Genomic DNA, 16,411 nt, shown 5'->3' on the forward strand with positions numbered 1-16,411 from the left:
GTACACAGCATGTACAGCACCCAGGGAGAGACTAGAGTGTACATACAGCGGGAACAAAACATGAGGAGACTGTATTGTGTACACAGCATGTATAGCACAAAAGGAGAGACTGCACTGTGTACCCTATATACAGCACCCAGGGAGAGACTAGAGTGTACATACAGTGGGAACAAAACATGAGGAGACTGTATTGTGTACACAGCATGTACAGCACAAAAGGAGAGACTGCATTGTGTACCCTATATACAGCACCCAGGGAGAGACTAGAGTGTACATACAGCGTGAACAAAACATGAGGAGACTGTATTGTGTACACAGCATGTACAGCACAAAAGGAGAGACTGCATTGTGTACACTATATACAGCACCCAGGGAGAGACTAGAATGTACATACAGCGTGAACAAAACATGAGGAGACTATTGTGTACACAGCATGTACAGCACAAAAGGAGAGACTGCATTGTGTACACTATATACAGCACCCAGGGAGAGACTAGAGTGTACATACAGTGGGAACAAAACATGAGGAGACTGTATTGTGTATACAGCACAAAAGGAGAGACTGCATTGTGTACCCTATATACAGCACCCAGGGAGAGACTAGAGTACATACAGCGGGAACAAAACATGAGGAGACTGTATTGTGTACACAGCATATACAGCACAAAAGGAGAGACTGCACTGTGTACCCTATCTACAGCACCCAGGGAGAGACTAGAGTGTACATACAGCGGGAACAAAACATGAGGAGACTGTATTGTGTACACAGCATGTACAGCACAAAAGGAGAGACTGCATTGTGTACACTATATACAGCACCCAGGGAGAGACTCGTGTGTATGCAGTGTGAACAGGACACAAAGAGGCTGTATTGTGCATGTACCGCATACTATGCACTGTTTACAGGATAGGTGACTGCATATACTTTTCTGCAATACTAATTTTTCTTGCTTGATTTGGAAGGTGCTGTAACAATGCAGTTGTGTCTAAAGAAAGGTTTAATTCCTTATTGTCCCCCAGACTAGTCCAGATGATTGGGTATTTCTCCTATACTAGCAGTTAGGAAACAGAAAAGAAAAGCTTTACTGTACTCGTGGTGCTTAAGTTACTGTGCCACCTGCAGCCTTCTAGTATTCTCTGTCTCCAGCAGATGGTGGAGGTACAAAACTTGCAGTTGAATTGGAAAATCAAATTGGGCCCAGTGGTGTTAGGTCCTGACAGGTGCTGGCCAGGGCGAGGGAGAAAGGATAATGGAGCATGTTTGTAATAGGCTTTGCTGTGCCCTGCTGCTGACACGGTGGCACCTGCAGAGCGAGGGAAGCAGTGAGCTGCTTTAGACCATCGAGCAGAGATTGTGGCCTCAGGCTTGTGCAACTGGGGAGAAAACTGCTGGGGCGAAAGGAGGAAAAGCTGCCTCAGTTAAACAGCAGCTGCTCTTGGAGTCAGGTCCTGTCGGGGAGCCTGGCAGCTGGGAATAGCGGCCATTTTGAAATATCCCCTTATTCAGGGAGCTGTGGGAGAGGCCCCTGCAGATCTTCCAAGTTGGTCCCCATGGCTGTGGGAGGCAGCATATACCATGATAATGCAGAGGGAGCCTATGGTGGACAAGTCTCAGGGGAAACGGCTCCTAAGGAAACTTTCCCCTGAATTTGAGTTTTAAGAACCTAAAGCATTTTTATAAAAAAACCAAAAATAGAGGTCATGTGATGCAGTGAGCGTGGACGGCTGTGCCTTGGTGGAGCTCCAGGCTCCACCTTCAGTTTTTCTTTGATTTCTGCCACATTACTTAGTTTCTTCCTAAAAGCAATATCCACTCCCCAAACATATGAACAACTCTATGATACTGCAGATTTGAGCTTCGATGACGAGATTGAGTAAGTTAAAAGAGAGAGAAAATTTGGCCAGCAGAAGACAAAATGGTGGAAGGAACTGAATAGGAAAGTCGGGAGCAACCAGGTACACTCGTAGCCAACTTAACTGCATTCGCTGATGACATTTGATAGTTGCTTCAAGAAAATAAATGAGAACATATTGGAGTTAAAGATTTTGATGCAAGATATAGGCAAGTGGGTTTCATAAGCAGAAGCCAGAATTCCATCACTGGAAGATAACACAAGATCTGATCACACAACTACAGAAGCACGGAAGCTCTTGACAGCACAAGCAGAGAAAACTGATGATGATTTAGAGAATTGTTCATGTTGCAACAACTTGCATTTTGTGGGCATTTTGGAGTGTGTTCCCGATGCAGACCTGGTTCTATTGTTGGAAATGTGGCTGCCATGAGTAATAGGTAAAGACAAAATGGCTGGTAATGTGGTGGTGGAGAGGGCTCATCGCATGGGTCCTAAAACCGTGTCATAAAATCGGCTGAAAGCGATAATAGCACGATTCTTAAATTATGCACAAAAAAACACAATTGCTATTGGCATATCATAAATGCAAAGAGATAAATATCAGGAAGCGAGGATCCTGATATTTCAAGACTTCTTGGCTCCTATTGTAAATTGTGGAAGGGAGTTTTCTACTATCTGCTCTGAGCTTGTTTATTGGAATATCCATTTTAATTTTCTGTATCTAGCGAGACTTAAGATATGGGTCAACGGTAAAACGCATAATTTGGTTACTCTAGCAGAGGCACCTACTTTCGTGGCCAGTTATCTGTAGCAAGGAAGTTCAGCAGGGAAATTATCTTGCAGTAATCAGAAGATCAAAAACAAAAGAAATTAAACCTCTGTTACTGCATAGGATTGAGTTTTCAATGATTCTGATTAATCTCTGTGGAAAAAGTTAGTCAGAAGGGAAATTCCATGTTGTTTAATTGTTTTTTTCATAATTTGCTATAGTATTTCTTTTTATACTTTTCAAAAAAATGTAATAAACGTTCAAGTTTGTAAAGGGCACGTTGTGAGCTATGGTACTGTTTGAACAAATACTGGGGGTGGCACGTGAGCGCGTCTGGCGGCCTTGATGTGCTATTTGGGGCTGTTAATGTTTGAATTGGATATAGGTATTGGGTTGGCGAGGAAGGGAGTGTGAAGGGAATTGATTCTTGGAGGGGATGGGTCCATGACATATATATTCGGAGGTGCGGGGTGATGAACGTAGCGAAGATGATATGTGGGGAGGTAAATTGCTTGCAAGGACTTGTCTCTTGGTGTGGGACAGGCAATGTTCCCTCATTAATGGAAATTAACCATTTCTTTCTGTTAAACTTCTGAATACTTGGTGCAGGTTACATTTATAGCCTAGAATGTGGCTGGGCTTGGAACTCCTATAAAACAGGAGAAGGTGTTGATTCATGTACAACAGCTGAAGGGTAATGTTATCTTTTTGCAGGAATCGCATTTCTAAGATTCTGAATATATAAAACTTTAAAGACTGTGAGTCCTCGCGAGCGTGAGCCCCTGTACCGTGACACAACCAACACAACCCCAGGGCTGGCTGTGGTCCACGCTGCTGGTAGGTGTGAGCCCATCCAGGCATGGGCTAGGCTGAATATTAGAGGCTTGGGACAGACTGAAGGCTCAAGCGGAGCTGAAGACTTGGAACAGGAACAGTCAAACTAGGAAACCTCAGATGAGAACCAGCAGCTCATGCTGGTCTCTGGGGTAGCCCTCTGGCCACTCTGAAAGCCCTTTCAGACTTACCATTTAGGAACAGTTTGAGGGTAGGACAGACGAAGGCTGAGGACTCTGGACACTCATGACAAGACAAAGACTGATGATTCATGACAAGATGAAGACTCTGAAAACTTGGAACAAGATGAAGGTTCAGGATTTGGAACAGGTAGAAGGCTGGAACAAGAACTCTGGAGACCAGGGACAGAACTCAGGCTCAGGAATTTCAGACTCAGGAACTCAAGACTCTAAAACCAAGAAGAGACTCCGAAGAATGGAACCAGCAGGAAGATTCAGAAGACTTGGAGTGAAGATTCTGAAGATCGGGACAGGCCTCTGGAGCAGGTTCAGGACACAGAATGCAGGAACCAGACAAGGACCAAGAACAGGAAGGCCATTGATGATCGCACAAGGTAGAAGACCAGGAACATGGCGAAAGACCATGAAGGACCTTGCGAAGGTGAAGGCTGAACAAACTAAGCAGCCCTTTTATAAGGCTGGCAGGAAGGACGTCATCTGGGGGTGCTATGGGCTTTTCCTGCCACAGGCCCTTTAAATCAGGAACTGAGATGTGCATGCTCGCCTAGGGAAACAGCAGCAGCAGTGATATCAGAGGCATGAGTGAAGTCTGCACTCTGGGCTACAAAGATCAAAGCAGCATTGGTGGCAACTCACAGCTGCAAGAGGAAGTGGCGGCATCTCACCACTGCCTGGAACAGGCCTCATCGGTGGAATCTCAAGACCACGAAAGGAGCAGAGCCAGCATCTGGCCAATAGTGGGTGAGTAAGGCCACTTTTGGGGCCCTCCTACAAACAGTATTACAACAGTACCCCCTCTAAAAGCCCCCTCCCTCCAACCTCTTCTGTTCTGCTTAGGAGAGGATATACCAATATCAACAGGGGACTCGGGGGTCCAAACACAGGACCCGGAGATACTTGATTATGGTCCTGAGGCAAAGAACCATTCAGGACAAGCTGGACTAAGACATGGCTGAGGCTTGGACAAAGGCATGATTTGAAACACACTGAAGAACTGGAACAAAAATCTGGATGCAGGCACCTCCTGTGGATTGTAGGCAAAAAAAACAAACAAACTCAGAAAGGAACGAGAGTCAAAGCAGGGAAGGCCTGGATGCACTCACCCGCCATGGACCACAGCGAACCCCAGGGTTGTGTCGGTCATGTCGCGGCACAGGAGCTCATGCTTTTCAGCACCCGCTCTCAACAGATTGCAAAGGCCATGAGCTTGGTGAACATCCATGGCCTTCGCAGTCTTTTGGAGTGAAGATTCTGAAGATCAGGACAGGATTCTGGAGCAGGCTCAGGACCCAGAATGCAGGAACCAGACAAGGACCAAGAACAGGAAGACCATCATTGATTGTCTGAGACCAGGAACATGATGAGAGGCATGAAGGACCTTGCAAAGGTGAAGGCTGAGCAGACTGAGGGGCCCTTTTATAGGCCTGGCAGGAAGGACATCATCAGGGGGCACCGCGGGCTTTTCCTGCCACGGGTCCTTTAAATCAGGAACTGAGGCATGCGCGCCTAGGGAAAAGCCGGCAGAAGCAAAGTCGGTGGCATTCTAGGCTGCAAAGATCAAAGCAGTGTTGGCAGCGACACATAGCCACAAGAGGAAGTGGCAGCGTGGGCGGCATCTTGCTGCCATTTGGATCAGGCAGCGTTTGTGGGATCTCAAGGTTACAAAAGGATCAGATCCAACATCCGACCAGCAGCAGTGGGTGAGTAAGGCCACTCACAGGGCCTTCCCATGAGCAATATCACAACAAAGATGGTGGCGATCACAAGTATTTTATGCTTCAGGCTCATCTAAAAGATGCAGAGTTTTGATCAATAAAAATGTCTCCTTTAAGCTAGTCAAGTCTGTTAGTGACTATGTCATACTCTTGGGGGATTTAATGGATATTCAGATTATATTAGTGTCAGCATATGTGCCTAATGCATATGCTCATTCTTTTTTTTCCTCACTGGTTACCAAAATGACTGAGATGGGGTAACCGATTCTTTTTGGTGGAGATTTGAACTGTATTGTGGATCCTTGTTGGGACAGACAGCCACAGGATCACAGGGAAGGGTGTTTCCTCTTTATGCACCCATTTGGAAGTACTAGATTCACCCACCAAGCTAGAGCACTCCCAAGCAAAACGCGGATAGACTATATTTTATCCTCGGAGACATTCTTTACTAAGGTCAGGTCAGCTACCATAGAGAATCAAATAATATCAAATCATAGCCCAGTGACCTGTAGTATGCAACTGTGGCGGATGCTGACAGAATTATCTCAGGATAAAGATTTCCCAGGCGATCTGGTTGAAAAATTGAAACTATGCACAAGATAACGTACACCATAAATTGACCCCTATTTTACTGAGGGAGACAGCGAAGACAATTTTACAAGGGGAAATAATCAGCTATGATAAAACTAAACATAACAGGTTAAATAAAGCCATCTCAGAAATGGATAAGCTGATGACGGAAATTAGAATCCAAACGAATAAAAGTCCTCTGCCCTCTAGATTTATCAAGATGCTATATTTATAGTGGAAATAGCGCCCACGATAAAAGGAAAAAAAATGGGCATGGTTAGGCTAATTTCCAAGCTACTGCAAGGCACACTGCCTTGCGTTAAAACATTGCACCATAGAGAGAGACTCTGTAGAGAAATCAGTATATCACTGTCTATTTATACCACTGTAAGAGGGGACACTTATCTTGGTGTGGGGTTTAGGGGCTGTTTTTAAATACACAGTAGGATGTACAACATCAAAGCTGACATCACTGAAAATTTTCTGCTGTTTGAATTGATGAAAGGTACAAGAGTTGATGTGTACAATGCACTCTCTACCTAGCATTAAGGCCCAAACGCGAAATGATAAATGTCCCTGTAAGTTTGTTACCATGGTAAAAGATAGCAATGGCAATTTTTGTACCAAATCTGAAGATATCTGTAGGTTTTTTGAAGAATATTTTAAAATTCTATATTCTGCAGAAGGGGTAGAATCCAATAAAATCAGAAAGGTGGAAGGAAGGCCCAATGATTACCAGCATGGTTAAAAGGGGAAAAGAGGCTATTTTAGGCAAAAAAAATCCTTCAAAAATTAGAACATGGATCTATCTGAAGAAAATAGGATAAAACATAAGCATCGACAAGGTAAGTGTAAAACATTGGTAAGACAGGCGAAGAGAGAATTTGAAATGAAGTTGGCCATAGAGGCAAAAACTCATAATAAAAACTTTTTAAAATATATCCAAAGCAAGAAACCTGTGAGGGAGTCGGTTGGACCATTAGATGACAGAGAGGTTAAAGGGGCTCTTAGGGAAGATAAGGCCATTGCAGAAAGACTAAATGAATTCTTTGCCTCCGTGTTTACTAATGAGGATGTTGGGGAGATACCAGTTCCGGAGATGGTTTTCAGGGGTGATGAGTCAGATGAACTGAACAAAATCACTGTGAACCTGGAAGATGTAGTAGGCCAGATTGACAAACTAAAGAGTAGCAAATCACCTGGACCGGATGGTATGCATCCTAGAGTACTGAAGGAACTAAAAAATGAAATTTCTGATCTATTAGTTAAATTTTGTAACCTATCATTAAAATCACTCATTGTATCTGAAGACTGGAGGGTGGCCAATGTAATCCCAATATTTAAAAAAGGCTCCAGGGGGATTCCGGGTAACTATAGACCAGTGAGCCTGACTTCAGTGCCAGGAAAAATAGTGGAAACTATTCTAAAGATCAAAATCACAGAGAATATAGAAAAAGATGGTTTAATGGCAAAAAGTCAACATGGCTTTACCCAAGGGAAGTCTTGCCTAACAAATCTGCTTGAACGAGTAGATGTGACTCGGTTATTTACACTTTCGAATAATAGAAGGACTAGGGGGCATTCCATGAAGTTAGCAAGTAGCACATTTAAGACTAATCGGAGAAAATTCTTTTTCACTCAACACACAATAAAGCTCTGGAATTTGTTGCCAGAGGATGTGGTTAGTGTAGCTGGGTTCAAAAAAGGTTTGGATAAGTTCTTGGAGGAGAAGTCCATTAATGGCTATTAATCAATTTTACTTAGGGAATAGCCATTGCTATTAATTGCATCAGTAGCATGGGATCTTCTTAGTGTTTGGGTAATTGCCAGGTTCTTGTGGCCTGATTTTGGCCTCTGTTGGAAACAGGATGCTGGGCTTGATGGACCCTTGGTCTGACCCAGCATGGCAATTTCTTATGTTCTTATGCTTCACTTTTTTTGAAGGGGTTAATAAACATGTGGATAAAGGTGAACCGGTAGATGTAGTGTATTTGGATTTTCAGAAGGCGTTTGACAAAGTTCCTCATGAGAGGCTTCTAGGAAAAGTAAAAGGTCATGGGATAGGTGGCGATGTCCTTTCGTGGATTACAAACTGGCTAAAAGATAGGAAACAGAGAGTAGGATTAAATGGACAATTTTCTCAGTGGAAAAGGGTAAACAGTGGAGTGCCTCAGGGATCTGTATTGGGACCCTTACTTTTCAATATATTTATAAATGATCTGGAAAGAAATACGACGAGTGAGGTTATCAAATTTTCAGATGATACAAAATTGTTCAGAGTAGTTAAATCACAAGCAGATTGTGATAAATTGCAGGAAGACCTTGTGAGACTGGAAGAATGAAAAGAGCATTCTCATTAGCTGGTCCAATCCTGTGGAACTCCATGCCTCACAACCTCCGCACAGAAACCTTCACACCCAAATTAAAAAAAAACCTAAAAACATGGCTGTTTGAACAGCCTATAACAGTCTGTAATCCCCACCTCCCATTAATCCACTCCTGTGTCTTTAAAGCACTACGCCCTTTTACTTCTCCAGACTGAACGAAACACAAGCTTCTTACCCCTTCTTGTACTTACGTCCTCTTCCCCAGCTTTTCCCGCTCCTCCTCTCTTAAACTTTTTTCCTCCCCTACTTCCCCTGCACCCCCTTTTTTTGCGAGCATCCATCCTTTTATTTTAAATATATTCTGTCCACCTATGTAATATAGTTCTAACGTAAATGCTATCATCTGTTATTCTTTCATATTATACTATATTTTTATCCCTTTATTATTCTTTATCAGATATGTATTGTTATATTTATAATATTCTATACGTCCATACTTTATATTACCCCTTATCAAATATTTATCTGAGGTTCCGTAAAGGTTTCTTCAATTGTTTCTGTTACGCGTTCCATGTAAAGGTTGTGCCTACTTCCAGTGGCCTTCCACCTGTTTTTTGTAAACCGGTACGATGTGCAAACGGATATCGGTATATAAAAATGTTAAAATAAATAAAATAAGATTGGGCAGCCAAATGGCAGATGAAATTTAATGTGGACAAGTGAAAGGTGTTGCATATAGGGAAAAATAATCCTTGCTGTAGTTACACGATGTTAGGTTCCATATTAGGAGCTACCACCCAGGAAAGAGATCTAGTTTCATAGTGCATAATACATTGAAATCGTCGGGTCAGTGAGCTGCAGCAGTCAAAAAAGCAAACAGAATGTTGGGAATTATTAGAAAGGGAATGGTGAATAAAACGGAAAATGTCATAATGCCTCTGTATCGCTCCATGGTGAGACCGCACCTTGAATACTGTGTACAATTCTGGTCTCCGTATCTCAAAAAAGATATAATTGCGATGGAGAAGGTACAGAGAAGGGCAACCAAAATGATAAAGGGAATGGAACAGCTCCCCTATGAGGAAAGACTAAAGAGGTTAGGACTTTTCAGCTTGGAGAAGTGAAGGCTGAGGGGGGATATGATAGAGGTGTTTAAAATCATGAGAGGTCTAGAACGAGTAGATGTGAATCGATTATTTACACTTTCAGATAATAGAAAGACTAGGGGGCACTCCATGAAGTTAGCAAGTAGCACATTTAAAACTATTTGGAGAGAATTCTTTTTCACTTAACGCACAATTAAACTCTGGAATTTGTTGTCAGAGGATGTGGTTAGGGCAGTGAATGTGGCTCGGTTTAAAAAAGGTTTGGATAAGTTCTTGGAGGAGAAGTCCATTAATGGCTATTAATCAAGCTGACTTAGGGGCAGATTTTTAAAAAGTACGCTGGATTTTATAAGATACGCGCGTATCTTATAAAATCCGGGGTCGGCGCACGCAAGGGGGTGCCATTTGTGCAACCTGCGCGTGCCGAGCCCAGCATGAGCTGCATGTTCCCTCTGAGGCCGCTCCGATTTCAGAGCGGCCTCGGAGGGAACTTTTCTTCGCCCTCCCCCCACCTTCCCCTTCCTTCCCCTACCTAACCCACCCCCCCCAGCCCTATCTAAACCCCCCCCTTACCTTTGTCGGCAAAGTTACGCTTGCTGAAAGCAGGCGTAATTTTGCGCGCTTCGCCGGCAGCCCCGCTCCGTCCTCCGGTCCCGGGGGCTGGTCCGGAGGCCTCGACCACGCCCCCGAAACGCCGCGTCGTTTCGGGAACGCCCCCGGACACGCCCCCTCCCTCCCCTTTTCGAAAGCCCAGGGACTTACGCACGCCAGCGGCCTATGCAAAATAGGCGCGCCGGCGCGCGAGGGCCCTGCGCGCATAAATCCTTCCGGATTTACGCGTGCGGGCCTTTTAAAATCCGCCCTTTAGGGAATAGCGACTGCTATTAATTGCATCAGTAGCATGGGATCTTCTTAGTGTTTGGGTAATTGCCTGGTTCTTATGGCCTGGATTGGCCACTGTTGGAAACAGGATGCTGGGCTTGATGGACCCTTGGTCTGACCCAGTATGGCAAGTTCTTATGTTCTTATTCATGTTAATGTGGGTGAACTATCAGGGCTGGGTGCAGACAGCCAGGTCCTGTGCTGCTCTTTACACGTCAGGAAGTGATGAGTGATAAGTGCATGCATCAGTGGACGTGTAGCAGCGCTTCCTGCATAAACTGGCACGCCTGGCAGCAGATTGTGCTGTTTGCTACAGTCTCTTTCCAGCGACTAGAAGGAGAGACTCCCCTGGGCACGGAGGCGAGAAGCAAACGCACAGAAGAGGAAATGGAAGGCGTGCAACTCATGGGGATCGCTAGCTTTTAAGGTTGGTTCAGCCACCTTGCTGCAGGTGTAGAACGAAGTAAAAATGTTGTCTCTTCAGTGATGAGTCGCAGACCAAAGTTAACCCTTTCTGTTCAAGATGCAATGCTTTCCCAGCAGTGAACTTTTTCACCTTGGTGTACAGAGCAGAGTTGTAATAAGTACATCGGAGCTGCAGAAGCCCCGTTCCTGGCCGGCTGTCCCACCTTGTAGTCTCCAGCGATGCTCTAGCCAAGCTTTGGTACCACATGGGTGCCGTCTTCAGATGTGAACAGGCACTGTCTCTCCTGAAGAGAGGGCACCTGTGTCGGCTCCAAAGCTTCTCTGAATCCTCATCTTTGCAAAATGCTTGCGTTGAAGCAACAACAAATGAAACGCTGACATTAATTTCTCCCATGCACCCTGAGGGTGAATGTATTGTGCCAGCACAGGCGAGTATTTTTTATTTGTTCTTTATAATCTGGTTAGTGAAGCTGCTGTATGTAGAAGAACATCACTTTATAAGATCAGCTGGGGGGGGGAAGGCCTGCAGGCATCTCAGTACCGAGGGGTCCCCTTCCCCGTTCTCCTACATTTCCTCCCACATTGTCTCTTCTGATGCCGATAATAGCAGGGGCTCCCCAAGGAGTTCCTTTTTCTGGGTCCTTTCTTTAGAGTGGGATAGCTCAGCTGATTCCTCTGAGTGTGACCCTCTCTCCTCCCGAGTGCTGAGATGACTCTCTGAACATCCACTACGCCTGGACAATGAGGCCAGCCCTAAGCTGGGTCCAGATGCCATGCAGGGAAGGCATGAGAGCACCCAGAACACATTCATCTGAAAAGTGTGCTGTGTCTCATAAGTACGCCCGGCAGTCTGCTTCCTCTGCTGCTCTACAGGTAACCGATGTGGGCCTGCAGGAAGGGCTGTGGTTTTCTGGGCTTTCTGCAGGCAGCGTGCATGGCAGTGCAGCAGGTGCAGAGTACAGCAGGAAACCCCATGCACTGACAAAAGATTGCTGAGTGCTGGCAGAATTGCACAGCAAACTGTCACACTGTACAAACAGAAAGAAAAGCAAACAACATTATATAGATATATATGAATATAGTGATACATTTTTATTGGAGTAAGAACACATCAAACGTGCAATAGATGACTGTACCGGGAAATATAGAGTTGTGGCTACCGTAAGTGACTCGTAGAAGGCATTCCAGTGAATAGATGAATGGGAAGGGATGGAGGGAATGGGGTGAGGAGGGTCTGATGAGTGATCAGAGGTGACAAGCAACATAATGTGATAGGAAACCTAGAGCGCTGGTAATTTTGCATTCCTTTGAGGATCCTGATCATGAGGTCATTGATGCAGTGGCCTGGTCTTCCCTGTGGGGCTTGATCTTGTGCCTGTGTGAACTGACTCTTGCCTGGCCTGTTCTACAAGTGTAGCTTGCAGCTTCTCGTATTCTGCATTGAATGATGTACCCGGCAGGAGTAGGTGCCCCTTCCCTTCAATGTTTTTCCCAGTGTGGGTGATATGAGCTGGCATAGGATGCAGCGGGGTACATTTTCTTCCTTCTGAATTTGGTAGTACTTTGCTTTTTATCAATCTTTGCTTCAGCTTCGATGGTTGCCTGAAGACCAATACAGGTGGAGCAGGGAATATTTCTTTCCGGGCTTCATCCTGTAGGAGGAGTGCCTCTAAGTCTCTTATGGTTTTTCTTACTTTCTCCTGCTCTGGGTTATACGTGACTACAAGGGGGGCCGACTCTGTGATTTCCTTTTCTTTGTATTCACCTGCACAGCCATGGCTGCCACACTGTGTATACTCAGCAGGACTTTAACATTTTAGGCAACTGGACAGACAGATCGTGCGTCCTGTAAATGCTCTATAAAAATAAATGAATACATGAGAATTAGGGGCCCGACAGTTTCCCTTTGAAAGCAGCGAGCGCCTGAGGATGACTAAACTAGTGCATGTACATCTGAAAGTGGAACCTGCTCCCGCTGCTTTCCTCCCCCTGGGAAAACCTCTTTTTAAGCTGCTTCCTTGGGTCCCAGAGACAACGGTGGCACAATGTTGTTCTAGTTTCCACCAGAAAATAAGTCCTGAGTAACAGACACGAAAAGGGGTTGCATTAGCAAGTGCTAATCCTCAAGGCCAGGGCTCATAGGTGTCAAACTTCTGCTAATTCAAACCCTTTTTGTGTCTCTTCTTTGCTCTGCAGTTTCTGCTTCAGTAACACCCCTTCTCCCCTGATCCCTGTAGAACAGGTAGAGAGGGGCTGACGTGGAGAGCAGAGTGACTTTTCTTTGCTCTGTCTGCTCCAGCTCTCACCCCCTTCTCCCCTGATCCCTGTAGAACAGGTAGAGAGGGGCTGACGTGGAGAGCAGAGTGACTCTTTTTTGCTCTGTCTGCTCCAGCTCGCTCCCCCTTCTCCCCTGATCCCTGTAGAACAGGTAGAGAGGGGCTGACGTGGAGAGCAGAGTGACTCTTTTTTGCTCTGTCTGCTCCAGCTCGCTCCCCCTTCTCCCCTGATCCCTGTAGAACAGGTAGAGAGGGGCTGACGTGGAGAGCAGAGTGACTTTTCTTTGCTTTGTCTGCTCCAGCTCGCTCCCCCTTCTCCCCTGATCCCTGTAGAACAGGTAGAGAGGGGCTGACGTGGAGAGCAGAGTGACTTTTCTTTGCTCTGTCTGCTCCAGCTCTCACCCCCTTCTCCCCTGATCCCTGTAGAACAGGTAGAGAGGGGCTGACGTGGAGAGCAGAGTGACTCTTCTTTGTTCTGTCTGCTCCAGCTCGCTTCCCTGATCCCTATAGAACAGGTAGAGAGGGGCTGAAGTGGAGAGCAGAATGACTCTTCTTTGCTCGGTTTGCTCCAGCTCTCTCCCCTGATCCCTGTAGAACAGGTAGAGAGGGGCTGACGTGGAGAGCAGAGTGACTCTTCTTTGCTCTGTCTGCTCCAGCTCGCTCCCTCCCCTCCTGGAGCAGAACATTCCTGTTGCTCTGCCTCTTAAGCCTGAAAGGATGTGCAGCAACTGCATTCCAAGCCCGTTCCCCCACAGATTAAGCCCTGGCACTTATGATGAGCAGACTAGGTGGGCCAAAAAGCCCTGTGAACTGAGTCTTCAGTGCTGTGCTGGTGCATCTGATGGAGCAGCCTGACTTCAGTGCCAGGAAACATTGTAGAGAATACTAGAAAGAATAAAATCACAGCACACACAGAAAGACCTGGCTTAATGGGACACAGCAGCATGGATTTACACAAGGGAAGTCTTACCTCAACAATCTGTGAGTTTATTTGAAGGAGTTAATGAACATGTGGATAGTGGTGAGCCAGTGCATGTAGTGTATCTAGATTTTCAGAAAGCATTCGACAAAATCTCCCCATGAGAAACTCGTAAGGAAATTAAAAAGTCATGGGATAGGAGGTGATGTCCTTTCGTGGATTGCAAACTGGTTAAAAGACAGGAAACACAGAGTAGGATTAAATGGTCACTTTTCTCAGTGAAAAAGGGTAAACAGTGGAGTGCCTCAGAGATCTGTATTGGGACCCTTACTTTTCAATATATTTATAAATGATCTGGAAAGGAATACGACGAGTGAGGTTATCAAATTTACAGATGACACTAAATTATTTCAAGATATTAAATCACAAGTAGATTGTGATAGATTGCAGGAAGACCTTGCAAGACTGGGCATTTAAATAGCAGATAAAATTAAATGCGGACAAGTGCAGAGTGATGTTCATAGGGAAAACTAACTCACATTAGTTACATGATGTTAGATATTAGTACTTACCAACCAGAAAAAGGATCTGGGTCAGCCTCACCTCAGTGGTGGGAAAATTAATGGAGACTCTGCTGAAGGAAAGGAGAGTGAACTATCTACAATCTGGTGGGTTGCTGGACCCGAGGCAGCGCAGATTCAGCAGGGGGAAGGTCCTGTCAGATGAATCTGATTGATTTTCTTGATTGGGTGACTGGAGAATTGGATCAGGGAAGATCGCTCGATGTGATTTACTTGGATTTCAGTAAAGCTTTTGATACAGTTCTGCATCGGAGGCTTGTGAATAAAATGAGAAGCTTGGGGAGTGAGTGCCGAGGTGGTGGCCTGGATTACAAACTGCTTGACAGACAGCGTGTGATGGTAAATGGAGCCTGCTCTGAAGAGAGAGTGGTGTTAAGTGGAGGGCCACAGGGATCGGTGTTGGGACCGGTTCTGTTCAATATCTTTATGAGTGACCTGGCGGAAGGGATAGAAGGTAAAGTTTGCAGATGATACTAAAAGATCTGCAACATAGTGCACACGCCCGATTGAGCAGAAAATGAAAAGTGATTTAAAAAAGCTGGAAGAGTGGTCGAGATTTGGCAGCTGGAATTCAATGCCAACAAGTGCAGAGTCCTGCATCTGGAACCTTGCCTCCTAACATTTAAGAAAAAACTTAAGACTTGGCTATTCCGCCAAGCCTTCCCGGATCCCTCAGATACAAATTAGATGATTAACCTTGTTCACGAGCAATGGAACCTCGCTCCTCCTCTAAGTACTTCTTATGTATTAGTACCTCTTCTAATAACTTAACTAGCACTAGCCCGGATTCTACTATGACTCTTTTGTTCTTAATTTATTGCCCTCCTCGGGCCTTTCCTTCCAGCTGTTTAAGCTTCCAAGTTTACGGTCCTTGTTAAATGTAACTTTTGTTTCTTCTGATTATAAGAAAGTTGTTCTGTCTGTTACAGTTTCTCTATCCCTGTTCGATGTAAACCGATTTGATATGGTATTTAACCATGAAGGTCGGTATAGAAAAATGCTAAATAAATAAAAATAAATCTGGGGTGCGGCAATCCAAAAGAGCTGAAAGTGATGGGGGGTGAAAGACTAATGTGCACGGACTGCTTCCAGTGAATAGGACCTTGGTGCGACAGTGTCTGATGATCTGAAGGCAGCGAAGCAATGAGAGAAGGTGATAGCTAAAGCCATAAGAAAGCTGGGCTGCACTGAGAGAGGAATATCGAGTAAGAAAAGGGAAGTTATGATCCCCTTGTACAGGTCCTTGGTGAGGCCTCACCTGGAGCACTGTGTTCAGTTCTGGAGACCGTATCTCCGAAGGGACAGAGACAGGATGGAGGCAGCCCAGAGAAGGGCGACCAAAAAGGTGGAGGGTCAGCATTGGAAGACTTATGAGGAGAGGCTGAAGGATCTGAATATGTATTCCCTGGAAGAGAGGAGAAGTGCAGGGGAGATAGGACACAGACCTTCAGATACCTGAAAGGTTTTAATGATGCACAATCGTCCAAACATTTTCCATTGGAAAGAAATCAATAAAACTAGGGGTCATGAAATGAAACTCCAGGGAGGAAGACTCAGAACCAACGTCAGGAAATATTTCTTCATGGAGAGGGGGGTGGATGACCCCAGTGCTTAAAGAGCTTCGTTGGCCTCCCATAAATCAATGTAAAATAATGGGACTCTGTTCTGAAAACAAGAGTAGAACTGCTGGCAAATTACAGCAATATGAGCAGAGAAGGTCCTTAAAATCAGAAGGTACAACTCAGTCAGCATCTAGCGGGGAGTCAGGATTATTGCTTGGAAACTACCAGGGAACGGGCCTTTTCTTTTCTCGGCAGGAAGAACGAGACATGAAGGGTTTTAGAAAACTGGTGAAACAGTATTATTCCCAAGAGTTTGAAACGATTGATCCGTACTGTATTATTTTATGTGTATCTTACATTGTAACCCGCCCTGGACTATTGCATAGGA

General features: G+C 45.1%; 1 protein-coding gene across 1 annotated transcript in view; it reads left to right on the top strand.

Moving 5' to 3' along the window:
* The first annotated feature begins 10,342 nt into the window (after nt 1–10,342).
* LIME1 (Lck interacting transmembrane adaptor 1) overlaps nt 10,343–16,411 on the top strand; it is a 37,502-nt gene continuing 31,433 nt past the window's right edge. The window contains exon 1 of the mRNA XM_029613237.1: nt 10,343–10,686. The gene's annotated coding sequence lies outside the window, so the exon portion shown is untranslated. The remainder of the gene's footprint in view (nt 10,687–16,411) is intronic.

Source organism: Rhinatrema bivittatum, chromosome 8 (genome assembly GCF_901001135.1).
Source record: "Rhinatrema bivittatum chromosome 8, aRhiBiv1.1, whole genome shotgun sequence".
NCBI lineage: Eukaryota > Metazoa > Chordata > Amphibia > Gymnophiona > Rhinatrematidae > Rhinatrema > Rhinatrema bivittatum.